Source organism: Capsicum annuum, unplaced genomic scaffold, assembly GCF_002878395.1.
Source record: "Capsicum annuum cultivar UCD-10X-F1 unplaced genomic scaffold, UCD10Xv1.1 ctg4814, whole genome shotgun sequence".
Taxonomy (NCBI): Eukaryota; Viridiplantae; Streptophyta; class Magnoliopsida; order Solanales; family Solanaceae; genus Capsicum; species Capsicum annuum.
Genome location: NW_025855829.1, coordinates 646,557 through 660,876, shown reverse-complemented (window position 1 = coordinate 660,876; position 14,320 = coordinate 646,557). Strand labels below are relative to the sequence as shown.

The 14,320-nt window shown below is 34.2% G+C and overlaps 1 non-coding gene across 1 annotated transcript; it reads left to right on the top strand.

Annotated features, from left to right (window-relative positions):
• The first annotated feature begins 205 nt into the window (after positions 1-205).
• LOC124892533 lies at positions 206-309 on the top strand. Its single transcript, XR_007050304.1, has one exon. It is a non-coding gene; the product is annotated as a small nucleolar RNA R71 (small nucleolar RNA).
• The last annotated feature ends 14,011 nt before the right edge of the window (positions 310-14,320 follow it).

Genomic DNA, 14,320 nt, shown 5'->3' with positions numbered 1-14,320 from the left:
CACCGCGGAGGTAGTAGAAGGGGTTTTGGAAGCTTTAAAATCTTAGGTATGCCAACCCCAATTTTGTTTTGAATCTTTTCCTATCAATTGAAAGGCCGTAAGATGATTCAATCTCACTATAGAGCCGCCCGCCGCATAACCCGCTACTGTTTTGTTCAATGGATCAAGAGCCCTATAGAAAATTTCAAAAAGCATTTTTTCTGGGACCTCATGATTTGGGTATTGGGCTAACTTTCCATTAAACCTCTCCCAAGCTTCAAATAATGATTCTTCATTCATTTGTCAAAAGTTCATAATCTCATCCCACTTTTGAAATATTTTTAATGGTGGGAAATATCTATCAAGAAACACCATGGTAAGCTCTTTCCATGATGTGATTGAGTCGGGTGGAAGTGAGCGAAGCCATAAAACTGCCTCACTCGTTAGTTAGAATGGGAAAAGTCAAAGACGGATGGATTCTTATGTAATACGTCCTATGTTAAATGGTGCACAAACTTCCACAAAGTTCTTCAAATGGACATTCGGGTCCTCATATTCTTGACCCCCATACAACCCTTTTATTTGCAACATGTGAAGCATAATGCTAGTCACATGAAACACTCAATTCTCATTGATTAGTGGAATGCAAATTGTACTTATTTGTCCCGCCTTATTTAATTAGCCTTCATCATCAAGAGGGGTATTGAGGGGGCCCACATTTCTTGCGTTATCGCTCATTGATCCATTTACACTTTGATCACCTACAAAAGATTCAAAAACAAAAACTAGAATAAAGAACGTTACTCCGAGTATTCCAAAGTATCAATGACACCACACAAGTGAAATTTATATTTCACTCCCTCGCAACTGTGCCATTTTGATAAAGCTCAACTCACTTTAATAATTGAGGGGTGAGGTGGTCATTGTTAAGTAACCCAATTTGAATTGGGGTCGAATCTCAAGGAGCGAATTATAGACTTCAAGCACCATGGGTGCTCAAATTACAATGAGATTACTCAGAATGCTAACAAAAATGATATGTAAAATAAAATAGGGGGATTTGTTTGGGAACTTTTTGTACGATCTTTAGCAAATGATCATGAGATAACACTTTTATTTTAAGCAACAATGTAGGGGGAAATCTTGGGATTATGTCTTCCTAAAGGTAAAAGTATGTGGGTTAATGATGGTTTAACATGAAATTTAGTTGTTAACTAAAGAATAGGCTAGGTCGAAGGTCATTCTGGTCAGTCTTTCAATAAAACCACAATGATTTCACTCATTGGCTCTTTCAAGCACCTAACAAGTGTGAAATTCGTAATTACCCAAAGTCTCAATCAAGCATCCGTATTTCTAGGATGATGCTCTTCACATCATTTGCACTCCTAATACACTTATTTCTAAGATTGCAAAAGAAAGCAAACCATAGGCTTAATTGTCTAACATTATCTTGTCCCCCTATAACCCTCTTTCAAGAATGTTATAGGTTACCTCATATTGACATTTATCCCTCTTTTTAGGATGATAAAGTGTTTCTAGATTTTGGGGTTTTCACCCATCAAACCTATTAGGAGATTTAGGGCTTTCACCCATCAAACTCTATCTCATAAGCTTAAGCAATGGTGAAATCCTTACTCAATAACTAATAATCATACAAACACAATAACACCCATACACAAATTACACTCTAGTTCAACATTGATACAAGCATAAAGAGCACAAGGATTACAAGGTCTTATTAAAACTTCATGCTTCGGATTGTCAAAGGGTCAAGCCTCGGATTTGAAAATGCTTGAAGACGTTTTGGAACCATTACAATGCCTTGTTCAAGTTAAAGATTGGAGAGAAGGTTCTTAAACTCCAGGGTCTCCTATACTTGGGATTATTAAGGGCAATATTATCTTTTGATGGCTCATTTTTACACTCCAAAGGAGCACCCTTCATTAAGGGTATTTTAGTCATTGTTATGTAATAGTATAAATAGACCTATTAGCTTCTATTTTCCTTAGTTTTTGATGAAATTGGATATTACTCTTATATTGTAGTATTTAGTCTCTAGTTTTAGCTCTTAGAATCTGAAATTTGGTCCAAGAACATTTGAAGTTAGGGTTTCACTTGTTTTGAATAATTTGGCAAGAAAGGTGTACTTGAGGAAGAGTGTTTCCTTTGGGTAACCTAAGAGGAAGGTTTGAACTCTTATTTTTGAGGTGTGTTGAAGATTTTGAAACATTTTCTAGTGCTAATCATTGAATAGGAGTAAGGGTCTTTCTATCTATCCTTTAATTTCAAGCATTCTTATTCTTCATCTCCATTCTATGTGTTGTTTCTCTTTATTTGGTTGCTGGAATTTGCATCTTAGTAACCATTTTCGTGTGTTCATAGCCATTAGGCTATCATTTGGTATCAAATCCTTGGTTAGGGTTGTTCCAACATCCCTAAATCTTGGTTTTAGTGTTCTTATTTAGAAAATCTCAATGAAAAAGAGTCAAAAAATCAGAAAATACAAAAAAAAAATGGTGTCTAGTGTTGTCTTGTGTTAGATCCGAATTTAGAGTCTTATATCTACAAGATTTTACTTTGTTTTGAAGGTTTATTGTTTTAGATTCTTGTTCTATAACACCTAGGGAGTCTAGATCTATATTTGGAACAAGATTTGGTCAATTTTGTGCTAGATCCACCATGGTTATCGCGTTTTGAAGCTTCAAGAAGCTAGATCCGTGCGTTTATTGTGTTGTGGACGTTGATTGGTTGTGATTTATTGTTATTTGAGCTTACCTTGGCCTAAGGAACCTAGATTTACAAAAAAATAGATTTGGAGTTCATTTGGTTAGGGGTCAAACTTTGGTCAACTCTTAAATATTCATCTTGTTTTTCCATGTTCATCAAGTCTTGCTAAGGAAGAATATTCAAAGAGTGTGTTTGATCCAAAAAAGGAGAAGAAAGAGAGTGTACTTTGTGTTTGTGAAAGAATATTCCTTGGCATATCATTGTCATCCAAAGAAAGAAGAGACAAAGGAATAATCAAAGTACAAAATCAAGTACATTCCAAGTACAAAGGGGGGGACCATATGTTTTTGAATTCATTTGAAGCTCTAAAAAGTCTTTAAAGCCTTCATTTTCCCCTCCCAAATGAAATTCTTCTTCACCAAAGGGGTTTTAGGCCGAGACTTGAGAATTAGGGTTAAAATATTTGAAAACTCAACGTCCAATCATAAGCTGTCATGTCATCACTAGCTAATCGGCCAAATTGAGTTATTAGGTAGATTTCCTAGTTCTAATTTTGATTCTAGTTTCTTTTAAGTTAATTCTACCACTAATTAGCAAACTAGTAAGTACCTACTAGGTTGGTAATTATTTTAGAGTTCGTTTATTTTGTGTCTCCAATTTTTGTGTGCTTTTATCATTTTTAAGTCATAGTATTTTGTTGGTTCAAGTTCGTGCATCACTTATTTTGAGTCGTTTCAAACAAAGATCAATTCCGAGTCAAAGCTTCTCACCTCTCAAGTAACTTGCCAAGTATTGTTGATTCTCCAACGCTTGTGAAGCCAAGTGTGAGGTGAGATTGAGAGTGAGTGAAGTGAGGCTTTTGAACTAAAGTATTTGCTCATTTTTTAGGCTATTTGCTTGCTGTTTTTGCACTTTTTATTTACATTTTCCATGGAATCCGAAGGTACTACTTTCCAACCATAGGGAAATGATGCTATTGGAGCCTTGATGGCTTGAATTGCTGCCTTGGGTTGAGACTTTTCTCAAAGAATGGAAGATAGTCATGATGCCTTGAGAAGAGACATGAAGAGTGATATAGATGCTATGCGGACTGAGATTTCTCCTTTTAGTGGGAGGCTTGATTTTGTTGAAAGTAGAGGAACTCATGACCTTCTTCTACTCCTAATCTCTACCATGCATCCTCTAGTGTCCAAGGCAATAACTCTTCCATGACTATAATACCCAAAACCCTCCACCAAATGCTTAACCCTCCAACATTTTCCCAAAACCAGCCACTAAACCCACCCCAAACCTCTCCTAACCGAACCCTACAAAGACCACTACACTCCAAATGAACCAAGTCCAACAAGAGGGACTTGGAACTCAAACTCCACCACCAAATCTGAACCAAATACCTCCACAAAACACCACCTACCAAATGCCAAATCCCATGGACCAAAGACCTTACCAACTACCACCTCCAATACCACAAGTCCAAGCTCCAAATAACCAAAGACCAAATCCACCTCCCCAAAGACCCTAAATCCGAAACCAACACTTTCTCATGGTGATGATTGGTTCGTTGAAGAAGAAAGAAGGAAAAGGAAAGGGAAGTCGTAGGTAGTAAGGTTGGAAAGGAAAAAAATTGCTTGATTGTGGGTTTTGTCTAGAAAGAACCTTTGTCACTTCCTAACCCAAAAGCTAGCATTTTGCCTAGCTTTGATTCTTCTTATGTGCAGGTACTAGATGAAATGATAATCAAGAAGGATCCAAATGGAGTTCCACATAAAAGCATGAGAAATGAACTAGAGGTTCACTTTACCAAGAGCGCCAAAAAAGTGGACTGCCCAAGCCTTACCCGAGGTGACTTTGCTACCCTCAACACTTCTTTGAACTCCAAATATTGTGATTTAGTGTCTAGTGAAGTGGTTTTGGGTTTGCAAGTCCATATCTCTTTCCTTAGTAACTCTTTTGTTGTGAATAATGATCAATTTTCTCTTAAAACTAGTTCACTACTTGAGCATGAGAATGTTATGTTTGAGAATTTCTAAGTTAGTGATGATGCTTGTATTGATGATCTTGGTATTGAATATGGCCGTTTGAACTTGTGTAATGAAATCCATGATATTAGTCTTGTTCATAGTAGCCTTGTGTATGTCAAAGTTGGGTGTAATACATTGAATAATTGTGAGCAAATTAGCCTAATGAAGGGAGTGGGTCATCTCGGCTTAGATCTTTTATCTTCTACTTCTATTTGATCCCGGAATTCCTTTGGTATGTGGGTGGAATAATTTCTGGTCATGTGCATTTATTTTTTATGTTGATGCTATTCATGTCCTTGGTATCCTTTATGCTAAGACTTTTATGTCAAACACAAAGGACCCGTGGATGGTTTTCAAATATGAACAACCTTGGTTGGTGCTTGTAATATAGATCTTGATGATGAATATGGTCCTTTGAATTTGTTTGATGAAGACCTTGATAGTAGAATGCTTCATAGTAACCATGTTCATAGAGATGTGGTGAGTGATAGGATATGTGTTGTTAAAGGAACCTTTTTAAGCCATAGATGTTGAATTTTGAATGTTTGTCTTCCCTTGAAAACAAGTGGCATTTGTGTAAGTTTCAGATTGTATCTTGTGGTCGATGTTTCTTACTCATAACAAAGGACGGTTGGTGATATTCTAAGAGTGTACCCCTTTGGCATGTTTACCTAAGTTGTGATACTAATGCTAACCCTCCTATCACAAGGATTGTGTGTTTCTTTTCCATCTCTTTGGTTTTACAAGGTTTGAATTTGTGGTCAAATTCCTTTTAAGATGGAGAGGATGATACAAGCATAAAGAGCACAAGGATTACAAGGTCTTATCAAAGCTTCACGCTTCGGATTGTCAAAGGGTCAAGCCTCGGATTTGAAAATTCTTGAAGACGTTTTGGAACCATTACAATGCCTTGTTCAAGTTGAAGATTGGAGAAAGGGTTCTTAAACTCCAAGGTCGCCTATACTTGGGATTATTAAGGGCAATATTATCTTTTGATGGCTCTCTTTTACACTTCAAAGGAGCACCCTTCATTAAGGGTATTTTAGTCATTGTTATATAATAGTATAAATAGACCTATTAGCTTCTATTTTCCTGAGTCTTTGATGAAATTGGATATTACTCTTATATTGTAGTTTTTAGTCTCTAGTCTTAGCTATTAGAATCTGAAATTTGGTCCAAGAACATTTGAAGTTAGCATTTCACTTGTTTTGGATAATTTGGCAAGAAAGGTGTACTTGAGGAAGAGTGTTTCCTTTGGGTTACCTAAGAGGAAGGTTTGAACTCTTATTTGTGAAGTGTGTTGAAGATTTTGAAACATCTTTTAGTGCTAATCATTGAATAGGAGTAAGGGTCATTCTATCTATCCTTTAAATTCAAGCATGCTTCTTCTTCATCTCCATTTTATGTGTTGTTTTCTCTTTATTTGGTTGCTGAAATTTGCATTTTAGTAACCATTTTTATGTGTTCATAGCCATTAGGCTATCAAACATAAACCCAAGACTAAATTACTTAGCTACTCATGAAGAAAGTAAAGAGAAATATACCGTAAGGACTATCCAAAGCATTCATTCTTCACAAAAATCCGATGAAATTTAGCCTCCAAAGTTAACTACATACTTGCCCAATTAGGGCTTCAAGTCTATAATTCAAAGATATCTTATGAGGTTGGCAATACCCAAAGAATAAAGGGTTTTTTCTTATATATGGTTTGGGATTCGTCTACGTTCTTTTATAGAATTTTCCCTAGGTATATACCCATATGGTTGTGATTGTGCATGTCTGTCCACGACTATGTCCATGTGGCTATGGTTGTGTGTCACAACCACATTGTGATGACCGTCTTAACTGACCGCGATCGTGGATTGAGAACCGTGGTCATGGTAAGTGGGTTGATGTAGTCTAGGTCTTCAGTTGCACTCTTCTTTACTCTCTTTTTATCATTTTTAGCTCCAATCCACATCTTTTGATTCCTCAACTTTATGCTTGCATAGAGTTGATATTAGTGCATTTACTCATGATTATGTCCTATTTATTCATTCAAAATAAGGTAATGTACACGAATATTGAGTGAGAATAAGTGGTAAAATCACTACTCATCCCTTACTATATAAGGCGTGTTGGTTTATGGTCCAAGTGCACTTACCATATAAGGGGTGTTAGTTCTTGATCCAAATTCACTCACCATATAAGGCGGTTGGTTCATGGTCCAAGTCCTCTTACCATGCAAAGTGGGTTGATTTGTGGTCCAGGTCCTCTTACCATATAATATATGTTGGCTCGAGGCTCATGTACCCTTGCCTATTATAGCGTAAAGGATTCTACGTGTCAAAAATATAAGGTTGGAAGGTTGGTAGTCCTTCATACCTTATCTCATGAATGAATGTATCAAAATACATGTTACGACTTGTTCCATGATTTGACTTATTGGGTCACTATATGTATATGTGTTTTCAATATGCCTATTCTTATGTAAATGCGATTCCATACGATGGATTGACATGGATTGATCAAATGTACTATTTCATCCTTATACTTAAGTTACATGCTAGCATTCCAACCGCTAACTGTCTCCGGACACTACATCCCAACGTGATGTAGGGCCCGGAGTATCTTCTTCTTTTCCTACGCAAAGATTCAGTGATTGAAGTGGTTTGTGCATTGACTTGGAGTGATGAACCTCCTTAATTCGGAGGGTATTCATCTCTTGGTCTTCTATCTTTAGACTTAGTATCTTTTAGACTTGGTTTGGCTATAGTCGGGGGCTTATCCCGACACATACACTTATTGACTATGGTTTTGTATGGAGGTATTCTGAAGTTATTAAAATGAATCTAATATTGACTTATGATATTATTTTTGCTATTCTAATATGTGAGTTGGAGTTACTTCGACTCCTATGGCATAATGACTGTTTGGGTTGGGTTATCAGGGCAACCTCTGGTTCATGTGAGCTTGAAATACCCATACAACATAGTTCAAAGTTTGGATCATGTAAGTCTTGTTGTTATTCTTCTTCTACATTTTGGTTCTCATTCTCTCTTAGTGTTTCAACCACGTAAACCCTTAACACCGGCCTGGCAGAATCACTAAGATAAGAACGCAACCGAACATGATCGGTTATCTTGAAAGGTAGTACCCTCTGATTTTCAAAGGAGCTATTTATGTAGCTGATGACGAGTTCTTTCGGTTGACAATTCAGTCCATAATAGTTGATGATTGAGTTTACAAAACCATCATACAAAACATCACTTTGGACTGTCATAGCTATCGTCTCTAGCATTTCACCCTATTTCCAATACCATATATATTGACTGCTCTTCTCAATCCATTAACCATGATAATCCATACCTATTGTTATTGATCCCTCCATTAGTGGTACCTAAATAAAGTCATTTGTTAAAAAATGTTAATAATGACATTATAATAAAGTTAATAGTGATTTCATAGTGTCGTAACATGAACCCCAATAGATATGTAACTTGTTGCAAAAAGAGAAAAATATTTTTCAATAGGTAAGTGATCAGTTGCAACAGATTACTTATCCATTGGGATTCATGTTACACTCCTGAAGATGATTTTAACATATGATTCATTTATTGTAACAGGTGAATCATATGTTGCAACAGACTATACATCTGTTGGAACTGATGAAACTCCTGTTGGGATAGATGCTACAATACTAAAGAACCTTTGAAGTTGATTCCAATGTATGAGTGGCAAGTTGCAATAGATAAGTAACTTGTTTCTATAGATGACTTACTTATTGCAACAGATGACGCACCTGTTGGAATCGAGTTCAGCTTTTGTTGCAACAGACAACACGTCTATTGGAATTGAGTTCAGGTTCTGTTGTAATAGGTGACTAATTTGTTACAACAGATAACTAGTCTGTTGCAATAGAGGGGTCATATGTTGCAACAGATAACCTATCTGTTTGATTTATGTTATGGCACTATAGAACCATAAACATGAATCCAACATATGAGTCTTCCATTGCAACAGATGGCTCATCTATCGCAATAAATAAATGATTTGTTTAAACATATGGCTCTTATGTTGTATTCATTTTTGCGTGCTATCTATTGTTGAAAAAATAGCACAATAGCTGTTACCCAGATGACAAATTCAACTAAAAATCATAATTTTACTTACCAAAGTCTCCTATAAAGTAATTCCAAAGTGGAAAGTGACGTACGAAATAAAATTTGACCTAAGAAATTGGTCGAGTAGTAGCAGTAGCAGTAACAACAACAATAATGGTCAACAAGAAGAAGATGATAATGAAGTAGAAAATGATGATAATGAAGAAGAAGATGAATAAAGTAGCAACAACAGCAATGAGCAACAAAAATCGCTAAGAGAGAGAAAACAACAATGGATAAGAACAAAGAGAAATGATTTCCAACCGTTTCCTGTTATATTAAGTTAACATTTGGATCAAAGTGTAAATTTAAAAACTTGTGGGATATTCTCAAAATTTCCCAACTTTCTTAATTCATAATAAAGTAATTGTCACCTACACTCAATTATTAAGACTTGAGTTACCTATACCTCATTTTGAAACTCTTTTGTCACTTTTAACTAAATGCCCCAAGAAACTAGTATTTTGTTTGTACTACAGTTAGATCATTACTTTGGTTTTCAAAAATTCGCCAACACTCCTAAAATCAACTATAAGATTAAAAACATATTTTTCGGTGTTTATTATACTCTTAAATAATAAAAAAAATTGAATTTATTTATAATATCAATAGACTATCTATATATTTGTAACCAAAAATACAATAAATATTTTCTATATTTATTTTAATTGTTATTTGACAAAAATATATTAATAAATTCAAATTTTATAACACAGACCATTGCTCCCAAGTTTTTAATTGTAGGTGTGTACTTCTAAACCGTCTAAATTAATCGTAATAAATTTTATATATTACTGTATAATCTATAATATAAGAGTGAATATTAAGGAGCTTAGGGTTAGTCAGGGTGTTTTAGTCATTTTATAATTTCACAAATATATAGAACAATCTGAGTGACATCTATACGTTGGGATTCCAGCAGTTTTTACACTCCATTTATTTGATTTTGTTTCTCTATGGATTTGTTTTTCTGCTGGAGAAGTCAAAGCTTGAGTTGGAAGACCAAGGACACAAGGCGCATGTATGTATATCTATGGAGATTTGTTTTAATTGTGTAACATACGATTATCAATAATACTCTTATTACATAACAAAATACTAATCTCCTTTCTATTGTACGTTCACCATTACCAAGTAATTTTTGGTTTATTTTTTTTGCCACTTAACATGATCATCATGGCTAAACTCATAATATTGTTTCAGATTTTAATAATTTTAAACTTCTGCCTATATTTTAATCCTTCAAGTCATTACTTATGGACTTTCCTAACCAAATATGTACAAACTAGATATATAGGAATCTATGCTAGTACTATCCCAATATATATTACTTTCTTTGTAACAACTTATGTGACACAAATAGTATTTACATAATCAATAAAAAAATTTATATGATTTTTAGATATTTTAAGTTGTTAGATATTATGACTTATAATAAATTTTTCATAATTTTCAAATATTATATGCAGTTTCATATATTACAATAATTTTACCTTACAAATCCTATGATACTTAAAGATGTGCATATGTTGAGTTCACGAATACTGACTATACAAGTTGCAAAGAAAAATGTTAATCAATAACAGCAGGTCGAGAGAAACTCAACACTACATTGACTTGGGAGTATTTTGTGTCTTTGGATTGTATAACTAGTAGGATTTATTCCAACGCTCCTAGATCTTTGATACCCTTTTCTCATTGACCATCATAGGTAGATTCCTATTCTTTGGAACATATGAAAAAAAAGTGAACCGAAGAGTTTGATTTCAAATCCAATAATTTATTGACCATTAAAGTAAATCAGTGCACGATCCTATGCAAACAAGTTTAAAAACGGCAGATAGCCTTGTTCCAATTGGTTATAGTGAATGGGAATTTATACTTGGGAATCAAAAAACTAGAAATGGTTACTTCTATTGATATCATATTAAACCAAAAGTAACTAAACTCAAGGTCCACCTCTAAGAGTGAGACTTACTAGTGTTTCTTGTTATTCCATATATACTTGGCAATTCTTTATGTTGTCTTTATTATTACACTATAGGTTCTTAAAATGACTATAATACTGCCACTTCTGCACGTCAGGTTTCTCTATTAATGGACCCTCAACAAACAATAAAGAATCCTCACAACACAACAAAGGTTTATGTACATACCCGTTGCTAAAAAGAATGCCCCTCTGTTGCAGCAGCACCTAAAAAATAAAAGGTAACATCTACGCATATTCTTGAAAATATACGCTATTTAAATCTTGCTGAACCAATATATGTTACTCAACATAACTCTAATGTTGGATGATCTTCTTCTCTTTCAAAAATATATTAGAACATCAAATTGATTATTTTCTCTTTTCTTTATAAAATGTTTTGCTATTCATGCTTATACTACTTTCCTCATAGCTATGACATTTTGCAACATTCCTATGGCACCAAACGTAATACAAAAGGGAGAAATATGATTCATGCTTTGAAAATTAGTGAAAAAGATAAGCTCATCAATGTATGTGTCACGACATCATGAGTCATGATGGCACCTACTTTATCCTACCAGTAGCTAAGACAAAACATAGAGCAAAATGAAAAGTAATGGGATAGTTGGTGAAAAATATCCTAAATGTCGGAATTACACAAGTAACTAGATTACAATCCATAAAGAACAAGGATAATAGCATAACTGAAGATAAATAAGAAAAAGAGTAAAATATCCTACGACCTAGTAAGATCGGTACAAGAGTCTCTAAAAAAGGAATAGGAGTACTATAAATAGAAAATACACAATAGTCTCGAATAGATAGACCATCCAAAATAGAGAAAGGAAAGAAATTCAAGTCTGGATTTGAGAGCTCACCCTATCTCTGAACACCGACCAGCACTAACATGGTGCCAACGGCGATAGCTAGTACTCGGATTTGTATCAGAAAAGGATGTAGAAGTGTAGTATGGGTACCAAAACAATGGATACTCAGTGGGCATCATTGACTAACTGAGCTAAATTATAATATAAGTACAATAAGATAGAAGATAATAAGCTAAGTCAAGAAAAGAGGGCAAACCTAGAATAATGCTCAAAATACTAAAAGTTAATAAACGAGAAAATAATATCAAGATAACCTAATTAATTATAGAATAATTGGGGCCCCATAATCCCAAAGAATGCAAACAAAAGTAAATAATCTATACTAGCTCGCATAAATCCAGTAGATGCAATAAAAAAAAAGTAATGACAGTAAAATATCCAACCATCTAAATCTTAAAACTATAACTATGGATCCTCTCATATCATAAACAATGGACTTGAACCGGTCCCATAATTATCATATCAAGCTCTTAATGACAGACTCAACTAAAAATACTATCTCACATGTCGGACTTCAACCGAACACAATATTAGGAGTGCCAGACTTGAAATAGAAGTATGTCATCATAATTGACAGACTTGAATCGGTCTTAATATTATAATTTTTCAGACTCAAACTTAATATCATAATTTATTGGACTCAAATCAGTCTTAAAAAATTTGAGGCACAATGTAATGACCTAATTTTTGATAATTTTTGTGAAATAGTATTTATGTGAGATTTGACTATTTTACCCCTTCTCCCCCCATGGTTGATTTTTGGTATTTTTGGTGTGAAGATGATTGGAAAATTTCCCTTGTGATTTATGTGAGATTATAGTTTTTGGTGGATATAAAGGCTTATTAGTTGACGTCGGTAAATATTTATTGATTTGTGACTCAGGTGGAAAAACAGATTGCGCCAGTAGATTCGAAATATCAATATTAAGTTGGTAACATAGTGGGTGTGATTTTATGACTTTTATATCTTATTTTAATCCATGATTTAGAAAGTTGTAAAATTAGATTTCGCGAATCAACTTTGTGAAATGATATTTGTTTGAAAATTTGATATTGTCATTAAGTCTAGAGTATTAAATGTAATCTAGTAGCATAGTTTGTTTGAGTTCTCAAGATTTTAGATAAATCTTAAGGGTTCGTAGAGACTTGGAATTTTCCAATTCTCCAAGTCTCTAGCTGGTACACCACTTAAGTGATGCTTTGGTCACTTAAGTGACTTGGCTTGACAACAAAAGTATCTCCTATGCGACACCAGCCTCGCTTAATAAAATGTCACTTAAGCGACAGCTTGGTCGCTTATGCGACAAGGTGTACATCGCCTGGTCACTTAAGTGACCTAGTGATTGGTTAAGCTATATCTGGGTGGATTATATTCCTTTTTTTTTGCAACTTTTCACCATTTTTGAGATTTGGGGCTTGTTGTTTTGAGTTTTTGGGCAATTTCTTCCATTTTTATCTTGGGTAAGCTCCAAAACTCCTATTTCAATTATTTTCTTTTATTTTTGTCATTTAAATCCTTTTAAAACATTAATTCAAATATGGGAATTTTGTCCTGTAAGGCCTAAAATTGGGAATTCATCAATTTAAACTCTAATTCCAACCCATTTTTTACTGGGTTTTCTTTTATAAGCTCCTTTAATCAGGGGTAATATATTTTTAGACTAAAATTCTGGTTTTTAAAAACTTATTTTGGGGATCCATTTTGACCCCATCCTAAAAATGGATAATATGGGTATCATTAGCTTTTTTTAATATGTAAATTTCATATTTATATATTTTAGTTGATTCCGAGATTGTTCGTAAAGAGAAAGCTCAATAGTTGAGGTTTTTTGGAATGATTTTTGAAATTCAAGGTAGGTTATTGCTTAAATCTATAGACTAGGTTGGGTAGTTAATATGGGTATAAAATTATATTAAGAGTGTGGGAACTTATCATGAAAATAGAATTACTATTTGTTTAGTTTTCATATGGAGCCTATATTGTGTTATTTAGTGGTTTTTAGACACTATGTGTTATGTGCAACCATGTGGGATCTTATATGATATTGTCGGCCTTATGTATGTATATTTGGTTGTATCTATTTTGATGAAAATCCTAAATTAGAATTTATCTGGTATTAATGGCATATTGTTGTGTATTTCACTCTATTGGCATATGATTCCATTGGAGTCGTGGGGTTGTCAGAATATTGAGTGGATTTTGGCTCAAATGGGTTATATATTGGTTGGCTTTGGAAATCCTCATTTTATTTAGTTGTGAGATTTTGATCTTCATATTATATAAACTTTTGAAATATTGGTACCACTGTGGAAATATTAGAATACTTGCTTGTGGCATCTCTATATATCTTCTACCGAGGGGTGTGTTAGAGAGATGTCATGGATATTGGTATTGGTTAGTGGATTATATATGGGTTATGAACCCCCCCATGGGTCCTACCTGGAAGCACAACTTGGTAGGTGTATACAGAGGTTATGTGACAACCTCGAGCATCACATCATCATCATATCATCATCATTATCATCATCTTCATTGCATTTCATAAATATTGTGTTCATTCTTTGTTGTATTATTTCCCTTGATGTGATATATGT